The sequence below is a fragment of the Harpegnathos saltator genome, unplaced genomic scaffold, assembly GCF_003227715.2.
Source record: "Harpegnathos saltator strain DR-91 unplaced genomic scaffold, Hsal_v8.6 scaffold121, whole genome shotgun sequence".
NCBI classification, from domain to species: domain Eukaryota; kingdom Metazoa; phylum Arthropoda; class Insecta; order Hymenoptera; family Formicidae; genus Harpegnathos; species Harpegnathos saltator.
Genome location: NW_020229897.1, coordinates 420,898 through 434,130, shown reverse-complemented (window position 1 = coordinate 434,130; position 13,233 = coordinate 420,898). Strand labels below are relative to the sequence as shown.

Sequence of the window (13,233 nt, the reverse complement as noted above, 5' to 3'; positions counted from 1 at the left end):
TTTCTAGTAATACTGAGAATACCGCGGGTGTCATTCTATCCTTGTTTAATATTCAGTGAAAAATAATGATTGAATAATATTGGGTACCTCTGTTGCGAATGTAAGAATGCATCCAAATTAATCGGTTTTTTTTTTTTTTTCCCGGAGATGATTGATGTCATTTCAATTTTTCTTTTTTTATTAATCGATATTTTAAACATCGATTTATTTTCGAACATCGCCCTAGTCGTATCACGTTGTTCGTGTCAACGTTGTTAGCAACAAGAATCACGCGCTAAGTCGAGCGAGGCTTTTCGTTCGCGGTCGCGCGTGATCGTGTCTGGCGCCGCTTATGTGTCGCTCTCGCACGCCGGCTTCGTTACTTAATTTTCATTATAAGCAGTATCGTTTCGTTTATATTGCGCTTATACCGAGTGGCAAATTCGATTCGGCGACGGCAGCTGAGAGAGAAAGAGACAGAGGGCGTCTGTAGGTATCGCGGGAAAATCTCTTTGTACACTTTTTTTATATATTCCCGTGATTGAATCGTGAGATATTTCACGTTCGCGTGTTATATTTATTAGTAGTGCTTTATTACTAGAGCGATTCACGGTTATCGCTCTCGCGTTTATCTACATCTAGCCTTCGCCAGTCGGAAGATCCGAGTCGGTGATCTCTGAGATACGAGGCTCTAAAAAGAGAAACGTTATTTCTTTCTTCGTACTTTTCTGAGCGTAACGACGCCAAGAGAGAAGGAGAGAGAGAGAGAGAGAAAGAGAGAGAGAGAGAGAGAGAGAGAGAGAGAGAGGGGAAAGGGAGAGAGGGATTCGTCGGTTACACTTGCTTGCGTCTCAACGGTTTCTGAATCCAAAATCGATTCGTCCCGCGCTCGGCCGTTTATTTACGTTTCACGTCGGCTTTTATTGATCCCGTGGAAGCGCAAACTCGACTCGCTAAAAACCCCAAACGGACACATCGCTCGTCGGGCGAGCGTTATCATCGCGCAAAGAGAAAGAGAGGACGAGAAAGAGGAGCGGCGGAATCTGCTGAGCTTCTGCGTTTAATCGTCGCTTTACAATCGACCGGCAATACACACTTGGTTTCACACGAATCGATGTCTGCCTCCCCGAAGAGAGCTGATCTCATCGCCGCTCGTCTCAGGCCATATTTACACGCCAAGAATCCTCAAGCTCATTTCCGGAATCGCCGAGTAACGACCTCCGATAGACGATAAAGAGCGATAGGGAGACGGATAGAAGGAGGAGGAAGAAGAGGGGGGGGGATGGATCGCCGCGTCTCGATATTCGAGAACAATAATTCAGAATCGGAAGGATCGGCCGATAAATAGCGGCGGCTGGGCGATAAGACGCCAAACGGGACATCGTCGTCGTCGTCGTCGTCGTCGTCGTGCGTGATTATCCCCTTAAGCCCGAGTACGGCGATTCGTTTTGCGATCGGCTCCCGTTCCGATCGATCGGTTCCAACGATTCGAGCACGAAGGTCGCGATCGCGCGCGCGCAGCTCTCGGGATAATAACGCGCGTCTCGTGAACGTGGTTCGAGGAACTTTCCAACCGCCCGATCAGTCTCCGGCGAGACGTCGGCTTCGAGGTCAGGAAACGGCCATCGATCGTGGATCGACCCGTCACCGACGACGGCTCCGTCGATCGCGACCGGTGGTGCTGCGAGCAGCCAGCCGGTTTCCGCTGCGTCTATTTTGCGGAATCGAGTGCGAGACACGCGCAAAACGCTCGACACGCGAGGGATAGTGTTATAAATTCGGGAACGGCAGCCGCGCTGAGTTTCATGTTGATCCGCTGCGTCCGTAATCGGGAAATACCGAGCAACGATCGAGATATGTCGAGAGCTGCCGCGCGATCATAACACGAGCACGTGGATTGATGGAAATGAGAAGAGTTAACCGTGAAGCAACCGAGAGATTCGCTCGCCACGAGCGAGGATAATCTTTCGACAAGTCCCGCTGCAATCGCGTGAATCTTTTGCGAACGACGTTCTCTACGCTCGGGATTGGCCGAGAGGGTCGCGGATTAGAAAAGAAGCTGCGGTTGATATTTGGTGGAACGACTCTCACACATAACTCTGTGACGTAAACCTATTTTGTACGTGATCTCATGTGCATCCTATACGTAAGTAGTATATGAAGCGTTACTTCTGGACCGGGGCAATTGGACATGTGCAAAATGGTTGAAAGATGACATAAAAATGCTCAGAATTCTATAAAAATTCCTCGTTTTTAGACACCTCAAAATAAACCGAGAAGAGTAAACCTTTCTAAACTGGGCGCATGGAAAATCGTTGAGAAAGGCACTGGAAGGTCTCAAAATCCTATAAAAATCGTTGAGAAAGGCCTTAAAATTTTATAAAAAATTCTGTTATTCGCAGACACTCCAAAATAGCATTTTATTTCTGACCCAAGGCAATTGAGCGGTTCAAAATACATAAAAAATATTTTTTATGAATTTACTCTTTACTCTTTTGGGCTTCACTTTGGGCTGTCTAGAAATGGGGGATTTTTATAAAATTTATAGGATTTTATTTGATTTTTCAATAATTTTTTCACGTGTCTCGATTCAGAAGTAACATTTCATGTACTTACGTACCGTCTGAATCGAACAGAGTAACATATGGACCATCGCCACTTTCATTCAGATGGATGGTTACTTTAAACGTGTGAGGAGACTGTTAACCCGTCGTTATTTTAAGGTATTTTAACATTGCATGCAAAGTATACGAGACTAGAAATTGTGCAAAGTTCAGGAAATCGTATGATTCGTTTCTCATTCATGCGTATCTCTCTCTCTCTCTCTCTCTCTCTCTCTCTCTCTCTCTCTCTCTCTCTCTCTTTCTCTTTCGTAGAAATACTCGCGAGATCTTCGCGATAGAAGATAACTCGAATATTCGAGATAACTCGAGTGCTCAGCAAATGATGTAAGAGGCCTAGAGAATCTAGAGCCGTGAAAATAGACATATAACGCGCGACGATTTAGCCGTACAGATGTTTATTTGCATTTTGAGGCTGGTCTCTCGAGAACGTCGAGCTGAACAATAATACGGCGCGCGTATACATCATAAATCACACTATAAGCCACGCGTGCTAACGCTTGTCTTAGCACGAGACACTCGGTTCTCGCTCATGCGGTAAACTCTCATCGGTGCTCGATTGATCCTAAATTCGACGGTTATATTTCGTAATGGAAATTATACGAACCAGTTGATTATTTTTGTACACTTATCGTTTATTTAATTTGTGTATTATATATCACACCAAATCCACTATATTTTTTGTCGCGATATAATTTTAACTCGACCCGGCTCTCTCTCTCTTTCTCTCTTTCTCTCTCTCTCTCTCTGATACACACATCTTCTCAACCTACCTTTAATTAAATTTAATTCTCAATATACCTTTAAAACCGGCTCGACAGATCGCCCAGGTGCCGCGATCAAAGCGTACGTCACTGCTAACAGCACTTGCACTTTGAGCTCATTCTACGATAGTCGCTTCAAACGCAGCGTTCGGTGCAGCGAGCGTGCACCGGCTGCTCGCGACGAGTCACGAGGCCCCAACGGCGGCGGCGGCATCAGCAGCAGCGGTCTCGTTTCCGCCGTTCGTTGGTGCGGTACGGTTATTGTCGCCGCATGCGTTAAAGCGAGCCGCCGCTGCTTTGAAGCGGCCCACGCTACGCCGCACCGCGCCGCTGACAGTCGACCGGATGGAGCCTCGCTCGCTCACCGCTGGGCCGCTCGCGCGCGCCGCCACGACCAGCTGAGCCGTGCCGAACCGAGCCGAGCCGAGCTGAGCCGAGTCGGGCGAGTAGAAGGAGCGCGCGCGCGCGCGCGCGCCGCCGCCGCCGCCGCCGCACGCTTCGTCTCAGTGACGTCTCGCGTGCGTCAGCGCGTGTCACGAGTGTGTGCGCCTCGCATTTCGCCTCGCCACGCCGCGTCGCATAGCGTCGCGTCGCGTACCGTCCTGTCTCGTCTCGTCTGAAAGAACGTGTCCGCCGACTAATAAGCCGACCGCGGTATTTCGTCGCCTTCGGAATCGCGCTGCCCACTGCGGTCGCCTTGGGCTCCGCGAAGAATCGTGGTCGCGCCCAAGCTCTTCTTATCAGCGAGGAACGATAATGTGTATGCGGCGTGGAGGTGTCGTAGGGGCGCGAAGGAACGGTATCGGAAAAGTCGCTGCAACGGGACGCCGCGGAGAGTGAGTAGCAGCGTGTCGGCCGTCGTCGTCGCGAATATATAGTCACGGCGAATCGCGTTTGGTGATTTTTCTGGAGTCGTCCTCTTCGGGACCTGTAGTGGTGTGATTACAGTAAGCTGTGTGATAATGGTGATGATGATAATATCGATGACTTTGATCGTTCGCGCTCTCAAAGCTGCTTGAGTTCCGTAGAAGTGAATCGGTGTGTGTGTGTGTGTGTGTGTATGCGCGCGCGCGCGCACGTGTGAGTGCGTGTGTGAGAGACGGCATCGGGCGTAGAAATTCCGTGCAATCACGGCGATAGGCAGAGAGTCGTGTTGAGCGATAACTGCGTGAGACGATGTAAGACTCAATTTCCGCGCGTTATCAACAGCTGTGATTGTCGGGCAAGAGGGAGAGATTCACGACGTGTATCGTCGCACGATATCGCTATATTTTGCGAAAAAGTAGAATCGAAGTAACGTCATGAGGTCGTCGACAGGCTGACGAATTCCTACCGATGCAGTGCACTGAACACGCCTCCGCAAGATCCGCCAATTCCTCGCGGCGTGATGTCGCCACTTCGGGAGCCTTAAGTTAACAAGAAGAATAAACAAACCCAGTGCGCGTTACATCACGCCCCGCGGCCGTCTCGTCGCTTCGGCGTTTTGACGTCGCGCAATTTCTGTGCTCTCCCTCCAACTTATCCTCGACCGAACGAAAGAAAGAGAAACCCCCCCCCTCCCCTTTTCCCCTCGTCTTCGCGAACGGTGTGAGAGGCTTACGCGGGACAAGAGAAATTTCGCGTCGGCCTGTATAGGACCGCGCGTTAATTCCGACGGATCGGCAAGGCAGCAACATTTTAACGAATTGTTATTTATGCAGGTGATTACGCTTCGCGTGCGTTCGCTTTATTTTTATCGGGCTGAATTATCGTCCCGGTTTCGCGCAAAGAAATAAGCGCGCATAAATGGGTCTCGGAGCGTGCGCGCCGGCCGAGGCAGAAAACCGGATTCTCGAGCGTGGCCGAAAACGTTCCGCGTTATTAGTTACCATAATGATTTTAAGCCGCCTCACGGCGCTGGGATAATCTTTTCTTTTTCTTCTCTCTCTCTCTCTCTCTCTCTCTCTCCCTCCCTCTTTCTCTTCCTCTCCTTCCCTTCTCCGGAGCTTCATGGCGTGGCGGGTACTACGCGAGTCAAAAGCGAGCGGGAAAGAACGGATAGACGGAAGTGCTATTGCGCGAGCACGGATAAGAATTAACGGTTTCTTTAACCCGTATAATTCTCCGCCGGTTGCTGCGCCTCACGCCGGGCGAGCGTAATTAGTACGAGACTATTCATTACCCTTACGCGATTTTACACGCGTCTCCCCCCCCCCCGGTATGCGTATTCGGCGAGCATTTTCCCTCCCGTCGCACTCCGCTCGGCCGCCGATTCGGAAATATAGATACGGGGAGTAGATTTATCGCGCGAAAAGTAGCGGTAATCGCGCACTGCGGCGATTTTAACGCGGGGAGGAGTTATCGGGAAAATTTATCAGCACGAGAGCGAGTCGCTCTCGCCGCGCAAACTAAATCCGCGGCTGTGAAGTTTCCGTGTCTGCTGTCGCACGCGCTCTCTCTCTCTCTCTCTCTCTCTCTCTCTGGTGTCGTGCAACGCGCGTGGTTGTTAATTAATTTAGTCCCGCTCGGTGTGAAAACCGACAACGACCAGCTCGCTCGCGACGCACCGCACGACTTGTATTAATTTTGCCTCTCTAACGTGTGCAATTTTTTTTTTTTTTTTTTCTCCCCACCATGACGCGCGACTTTTTTTTATTTTCTGCCCGCTAAGAAATCTCTCCGAGAAAGAGAATCGATCGCGCCGGGGGACGCGTCATTGTACACGTATTTTTATCGCGCCGCTGCTGCTGCGTCGAATATAATCGCGATAAACACACACACACACACACACACACACACACACACCGCGACAGAAATTGGCTCATTGCGTCCGACCGATCGGCGGTCGATCGATCATTAGGGATCGTCGGCGTCTCGTTGGTGGAAGGAAGGAAGGAAGGCCGCGCGCGTGCCAGGATCCCCGGTTGACGCGTTAATTGGAAATTACTAGCGCGGTATTTACTCGCGTAATTCACACCGCGCGATCGATTTCTCTCGTCTCCTCGCGGCGAGCTGCATTCTCGGGGGCGCGCAACGCCTCCTGGGAACCACCTTCTTCTGTCACTTGTGCGTTCATTTGTGTCCGATCGCGCGTCGCGCGCATTAATTCAGCGCCGTGGCAGGATTTTGTCCCGCCGGAAATGAAAAACGAACGGCTGCGCCAACGTTGTCCGCTTACGTTAATCGTAGTCGTTTGTCTGTAAAGCAACATTCGTCTCGTCCAGCATTAATAATTAGCGGCTCTCAAGTTCGGGGCGCACACAACGCGCGGCGTATTTAGTACGCAGACACCGAGCTCCTTCTCAGGCGACTTTGTCGATTCAAATTAGAAACATTTATCTAATTAAAAAAGGGAGGAATTGAATACCGATATCTATATCTGAAAATACAACGCAGTAACGATATATTTATATTCCGCTTGCCTTATCTCTATTGTATCCTCGTGACGAATGGATTTTCTCGTCCTTCCTTTATTGTCATCATGCCGTGTCATGATGCCTGCGACGGGACAAAGAAAATTTCATATTATCCATCACGGTATCAGGAGGAAGTAACAATCTCCGCGCAGGATTAGTCAAGCAAGACTTGCCAGTGCAGTCGAGCCTAAAAGAGAGAGAGAGAGAGAGAGAGAGAGAGAGAGAGAGAGAGACAGAAAAGAGATGCGACGAGCTACTCGCGGCGAAATAAAACGGAAGAACGACGAATGTGCGCGCGAGCGAGGAGGGTCTCGGGTTTATCGCGCTCGCAGACGACCCCGGCGTATATCAATGGTGGGTTTAATTACAGATTCGGCGGGGAAAGTTTGATTGAACAGCCATTATCCCGGCGAGATAACGCGCAATCTGCGATTCAAATGCCCGGCCGGTTTTCCGTTTTGCGCTGGGCGCGCGGAACAAAGGGAAGTTTGTTTTTCGGCCGAAGCCGGAGCGACGCTCGCAATTGATCGAAAATAAGTTGCAAAGAGCGGAGAGCCGGAGAGATTTCTCTTCCCCGCCGCAGCCGCGAGAAGGGGGACGCAGCGCGGACGAGTACGCGCGCGATAACATGCAAATGAATGCTGCTGCTGCACTCGCGAATATCGCCGCTTGTCAGATGGCCGGGATTTCCGGGAACGTCCCGGAATTCTTAAACTTGTCCCGTGTCCAGAAATTTAAGTTTTCTGTCTGGGAAAATCAGAATTTCAACAAGATCATAATCATATAATATTTATGTTTCTGGTACTGGTACCAGAGAGAAACCTGAGAGCAGTCACCGCGATTTATAAGGTCGAATTTTTCGAATTTTTCGATGTGCCACCTAAGATAATTGTGATGTCAACCAAGAAGCCATTTTCATATGATAAAAAATACAATCGCACGGTCTGCGTTGAAACTTCTCTCTGCTGGCACTTAATTCACGCATTTGTTCGTTGCGAATGCAAGAGAGGCATCTCTTAGGCCCAGTTCCACCAACGTTATTTTGGTTTTAAGTGAGACTTAAACATATAAGTCTACCTTTATCTTTCTTACTAAATAAATAAAGACAAGAGATATATTTAAGATATATTAAGTCTCACTGGGCCTCAGCCGTGTCTTACCCCTCTGTCTCTGAAATTTAACTAAAATTCTCTAACAACCTATTTTTCAACCGTCGCCTAAAAAATGTCCTGGAAATAGTCATTTCGTATCTGGCAACACTACACTCTAGGTACTTCCTCGCTGTTTCATCGGGAATCTCGTTTGCTTCGCTTCGCGAGCTCTCTCGCACGCCTCGAGACTGGCGAAATTCGCGTCCGAGCGCGCGCGGACCATTTCGGTCGCTTCGTTTTCTCGTCGCTGAATTTTCTCCCGGCCTTTTCTCTCGTGAGAAGCCAATTGTCGCGCGCGCGGCGTAATTGCTCGCTCGTTTACCCGATTCGCTCGAGTCTTTTTCTCGGCCGACAAAAGCAACCGCCGGTCGGTCGGACGGTATTTCGTACTTGTCGCCCAGCCGACAATAGAATTCTCGCGTTTCTCTCTCTCTCTCTCTCTCTCTCTCTCTCTCTTTCTGTCTGCATGAGAGAGAAGACACCGAGGATACGCGTCTTTTGCATTCATTCTCAAGCATCGCTGGAAAATGAGCGATTGTACGATTTGTGATGCCTGTCGTGCGGTTCGCACATTAGAGAATCTCGATGCGCGGCAATTATTCAATCGCAATTTATGTAATTTCCCGCGAGGCCAGATCCGTCCGCCGCGGGGATAAATCCCCGCAATGAGCTCAGTTTTCTTTCCTGGTTCACTCCCGGTGACATTTCGATTATCCTGTGCAATGTAGCAAATGGAATTCTCCTTATCAACGCGGATGTGTTGTGCTCAATGCCCCGAACTGTTACGAGAGAACTTGAGTTATAGAACCGCTCTTACGCAAGTGTGTAAAAATGATCATTTCCCTGCGACATAAAGAAATTCTCTGGTGAAACCAAAAGAGAGGGAGGGAGGGGGAGGGGCGGCCGTGAGGGCTGCTAAAAATAGAAATCGCTCGAAGGAAAGAAATATTCTTCGCGTTTGTTTTATATGCCTCGTAAATATCCTCGCGTAAATAAGTAACGGCCGACAACGCGACTGTCCTTGACACACGCACACACACACGGACGCACGCGTGCCGAATGCAACGAAAAATAATTTGGAAATATGCTAATTGAAGCTTGCGCTCTTCCGTTAATGCGTGTGAGTCAGTATCCGACCGTTGGGATCGAGTCAGCAATTTTTCCGCCGGCGATCCGCTCGCACCAGGTTGTCTGGTAGCTCGATAATATTCTCCCGTGATGCAGGTGTTTGTTACGTCGAACAAAAGACCTCGCGCTCTAATCGCGAGTCGCCCATCGCGGCGCGAAGCCGCATTTTCGCTCTTATCCCCGCCCCGACGCGAGAGTGCGTTTACCGCCTACCGACGCGGCGTTCATCGACGTCGCATTCCCATCCACGTGTCGGGATTGAACAACACCCGAAAGAAAGTAATTTCAGAACAAGCGGAATCATGGAAATTTTAGAGAATTTTTTTCTTTTTTTTTTTTTTTTTTTTATACATAGCCTCGAGAGGATTTCTCTAAGATTAAGAGGAAGATATTATAAAACACATTATTCTTAAAGTTGGAGGGATTCTTAAAGTTAGTTAAAAGTTCTTAAGGTTAGTTCTTATTCGTAAAGTTAGAGGGATTATATGTTACATGTATAATGCAAATTTTGTTGATTTTAAATTTCCTCTTACACACAGATTATTTAATCTTTTTTCAAGAGGAATGTTATTTATTCTTTCTGTACTTTATTCTCACTGGTTGTACTGGTTAATTTGAAAAAATTATAATGCATATCGAAAAGTAATGTACATATATAGATGTACTACTTCTGGCTCTACAGTTCTGCAATAAGTAGACACGAATGAGATAAGATATCATTATAACAAACAAATTTCCAATTCAGTTTTGTTATGGACTTCATAGTTGCAAAGATGCTCATCATAATCAATTGTATGAAACATAGTTAAAAGAAAGAGTATATTACTCAATTTCTTGCAGTAAATTATAAGCTGTATTTGACCAAATACGGCTAAATGATCTTTGTTGTATGTTACATCAACATTTTTTAAAAAGAAACGTTCCAAATATTCCGACCCATGAGCATATGATTATTTTCTCGTTCGTGTCTTGGAGGTAGAGCATGACCAAACAAAAGAAGCCGACCTTCAAATCAACATATTTCTCTTCGTGCAAGAGGAAATGCTCTGGAAATAAGAGGAAAACAGTTAGAATAACATCTAATAAATTTTAGATGAATAGTAGTCCGCTTGAGACGCTTTATCGAAACAGGAATCCTTTTTCTGTAAAAGGCTTCGCTTAGGATATGGGAGGCTATGGGAGAAATCACTCTACAAATAGAATACTTCTTTTGGGGTGAATAACACCGCGAACGAACGCGCGCATACTCCCGTGAGTCGGCGCTGAAAGTAATGAGCGGAAACATCGTGTGTATTGCCTCGAGCTTGCTCGCTTTGCGTTCTTTCAATCAGCTCTCATCCGTCTCGATTCGTTCGTTTTTACTTCTTACTTTTCTCTTATTCCCGAGGTGGAATACGTAGGCGCCAACTGAAGCTTGGACGACGATACACGACGTTAAAGACCGGAAAATTCGGAAGCGGGGGGAGTAAAGCGTGATGCTCTCCCCCTCCCCCCTCTTCTTTTCGATTCGTATCGTTGGATTGATCGCCATTCGGAACGTTATGAACGGAGGTCGCGAGTCGATTCCATCTCGCGCGCCGCCTAGAATCCCAGTTACGTTACCTCGGTTTCCCGTATCGACCGTTACTTCGGTGCATCCGCCGACAAGAATCCGTATCCGTCAGATTAAAAAACCACCGAAAGTCGATTCGACTTCGCACGCATCGCCTCGAGGATTCTAATTGCGTTATCTCAACCGTTGCAGCCCCGTTTACGTTTACCGAAGATAATCACGCGCGTTAATTCGAGAAACGTCAGGTCTAGAGATGTGCGAATCAAGAATTTTCATGTCGAATCGAATCTCATATTTTAAATTCGAATTCGAAATTTAACATGAATATCAAACGTGCAAATAATGATGGAAGATTTTAATTTGAAAGGGAATATTAATATTGTAATATTATCCTAAAATAAAATATATATTTAAATATTTATAGTAATTTATAATTAAGTTATTAATTATTAGTTAGATTAATTACGCTAATTAAACATTATTAATTAATAATTAATTAAAAATAAGTTAAGGGTTCTAATATTTACAGGCCCAGATGGCCCGTTTTATAACTGATACGCACAAACGCTGATACATTTGATTCGTATTCGAATCTTCGTGATTCGAGATTTTCGAATTATTCGGATTCGAATCATAGGGATGCGGATTCGAATCGAATCTAATGTAATTCGATTCGATTCGATTCGAGTTCGAATAGTTCGCACATCTCCAGTCAGGTCGCATCATCGCGAAGGAATGTCAGCCGAATTCCACAAGCCGACAATCCCATAATTGTCCGTCCGATCGCTACTCAACTGTTGGTCAGAACGGCGGCGCGTATAATCCATCAACAATCGCAAACGTCCTTGGCGTCCTTAGCGAGGCGCGCGATGCTCCCAGTGAACGAGATCGTTACATTCGCACGTGGAAGTTGCCGGTCCCGCCCGCTTTTTTATAACCTTCGACGCTTTTAGAGAAGCCCGCCGATGTAACTCCGGGCGCTGGATGGAAATAAAGACTCTTCATCCGCGGCGCGGCCGCCAGCGGCTTTTCCGACCGAAGTTTCCGAAGCTCTCGCGTGCTCACGACGATGGATGGACGACGGCGTGACGTTACACGTCTCGGCTGGATCTTCTCGCTTCCATGAAGGACTCGGCGATTGTCGCGTGGGTGCCCCTCGAAGAAACATCCCTCGCGCGAGTTTCAGCCCAGAGCCTGCGCAGCCAGTGGCTGCGGCTGCTGCTCTTAGCGAGACGCGCGCGATTTAATCTCTTTTCGACCTGCTGCAAATGTTGACGTTTCATCAAACGGACACACGTGTCATTCCGCTGTAGAAGGGAGAGGGGGGGGAACGACTCTCGAAAACAATCCCCGGGCTTCTCTCCTTCCCTGCCCCCCCCCCGCTGCGTCGCGGCGGTAAATTCAACGGAGTCGATAATTTCGTCGTGGCGTGCGAGAGCAGCAGGAGCGGCAGGAGGATTAGTTCGCCTCATCCAAGGATATTCGCGTCGAAATAAAATCGCTGATTACGAATTAATCCCCCAGTCGAGGGCGCGTCATTTAAAAAAGCCCACCGTGTGGCTGGTTCGTCGTCGCCTCCAGTACGGTTATTCACGCCGCGGAGACTTCCAGCGGAGTGTCTCCCGACCATCCTTAACTCGCGCTCTCTCGGCCACGTCATCGCTGCTTTCTCGACCGCAAATCCTCGTTCGCCGCGACGCGAGGCCGGTGATTTCGTCGCTTTTTCCGCGGCCCTAACGAAGTCCTTTGCCGGTATGCACCGGCGCGCGGCGCGACGCCCCGGCGGTTGCGTTGCGTGTCGCACGAAAGCTTCGAGACGAGGAAACAATGCAGCGTCCGCGTCGACACGCTAGCCCAACGTACGTGTGCACCTTGCACATTTTTGTTGCATCGTCAGCCGCAGTGAACCGCGGCCGGGAACTTGTATCAATTAACGCCGCTCGTACACTGCTCGAACGGGCGTGATGCGCGGGTTTGGGGGGGACAATTCTGGGGAAAATCTTCACGGACGCGACTCCTCCGTTGACGTGTGTGTGTGTGTGCATGTTCGATCCGACGGCGGACGGTGGAGACGTCCAGCTCGAATCGATCCTGCCTGGTGCGCGTACGCCGGCGCTCTTGGAATTCTAATCGCGTCGAGAATGTCTTCGACTTGTCGACATCGAGTAGTATCCGACGTTAAACCGTTGTCTCGCTGCGCAGCGAGGATCGCGCGTTCGATACACGCGTTTCCAGCATTTGCATAATAGATTAGGATCTTTTATTTATTTCTTCGCGCTGTGGACTGTGCGACGCGCCTGCAACACAAAGCCAAGCCAGCTCCCTCGGCCGCTGCCAAGGAGGAAGCGGCGGCGGCGCACAGAGGGGCCAGATGACATTTTTTAGTTGAAAATTCTCTAGAGACCTGAATTTCCAACCGATCGTCGATGACCAATGGATGAGGTTGATCCTGAATAAATCCCAAAGAGATCTGTCTAGCCGAAATTTTGGAAAAATTATAATCGGTTCAGGGTTCATGGGTTTGGGGTTTGTCTTCCAAAGTTTCGAGGCTCGAACTTAATGTTTTATAGCTGAATATTCAACGTCGAGTGTATTATTAGGTTCTCGAGCTATGGCTAGATTGGGTTCTTGGACTATTTGGGG

The 13,233-nt window shown here is 48.5% G+C and overlaps 1 protein-coding gene across 12 annotated transcripts in view; it reads left to right on the top strand.

Moving 5' to 3' along the window:
• The window catches only part of LOC105183960 (serine/threonine-protein kinase MARK2), a 119,072-nt gene that overhangs the window by 60,839 nt on the left and 45,000 nt on the right, over window positions 1-13,233 (top strand). Inside the window, exon 1 of one of the 12 annotated variants that reach the window (XM_025305744.1) lies at window positions 3,881-4,311. The exons of the other annotated variants lie outside the window; for them this stretch is intronic. The gene's annotated coding sequence lies outside the window, so the exon portion shown is untranslated. Of the gene's footprint in view, window positions 1-3,880; window positions 4,312-13,233 lie in introns of those variants that run through there. 12 annotated transcript variants of the gene reach the window in all.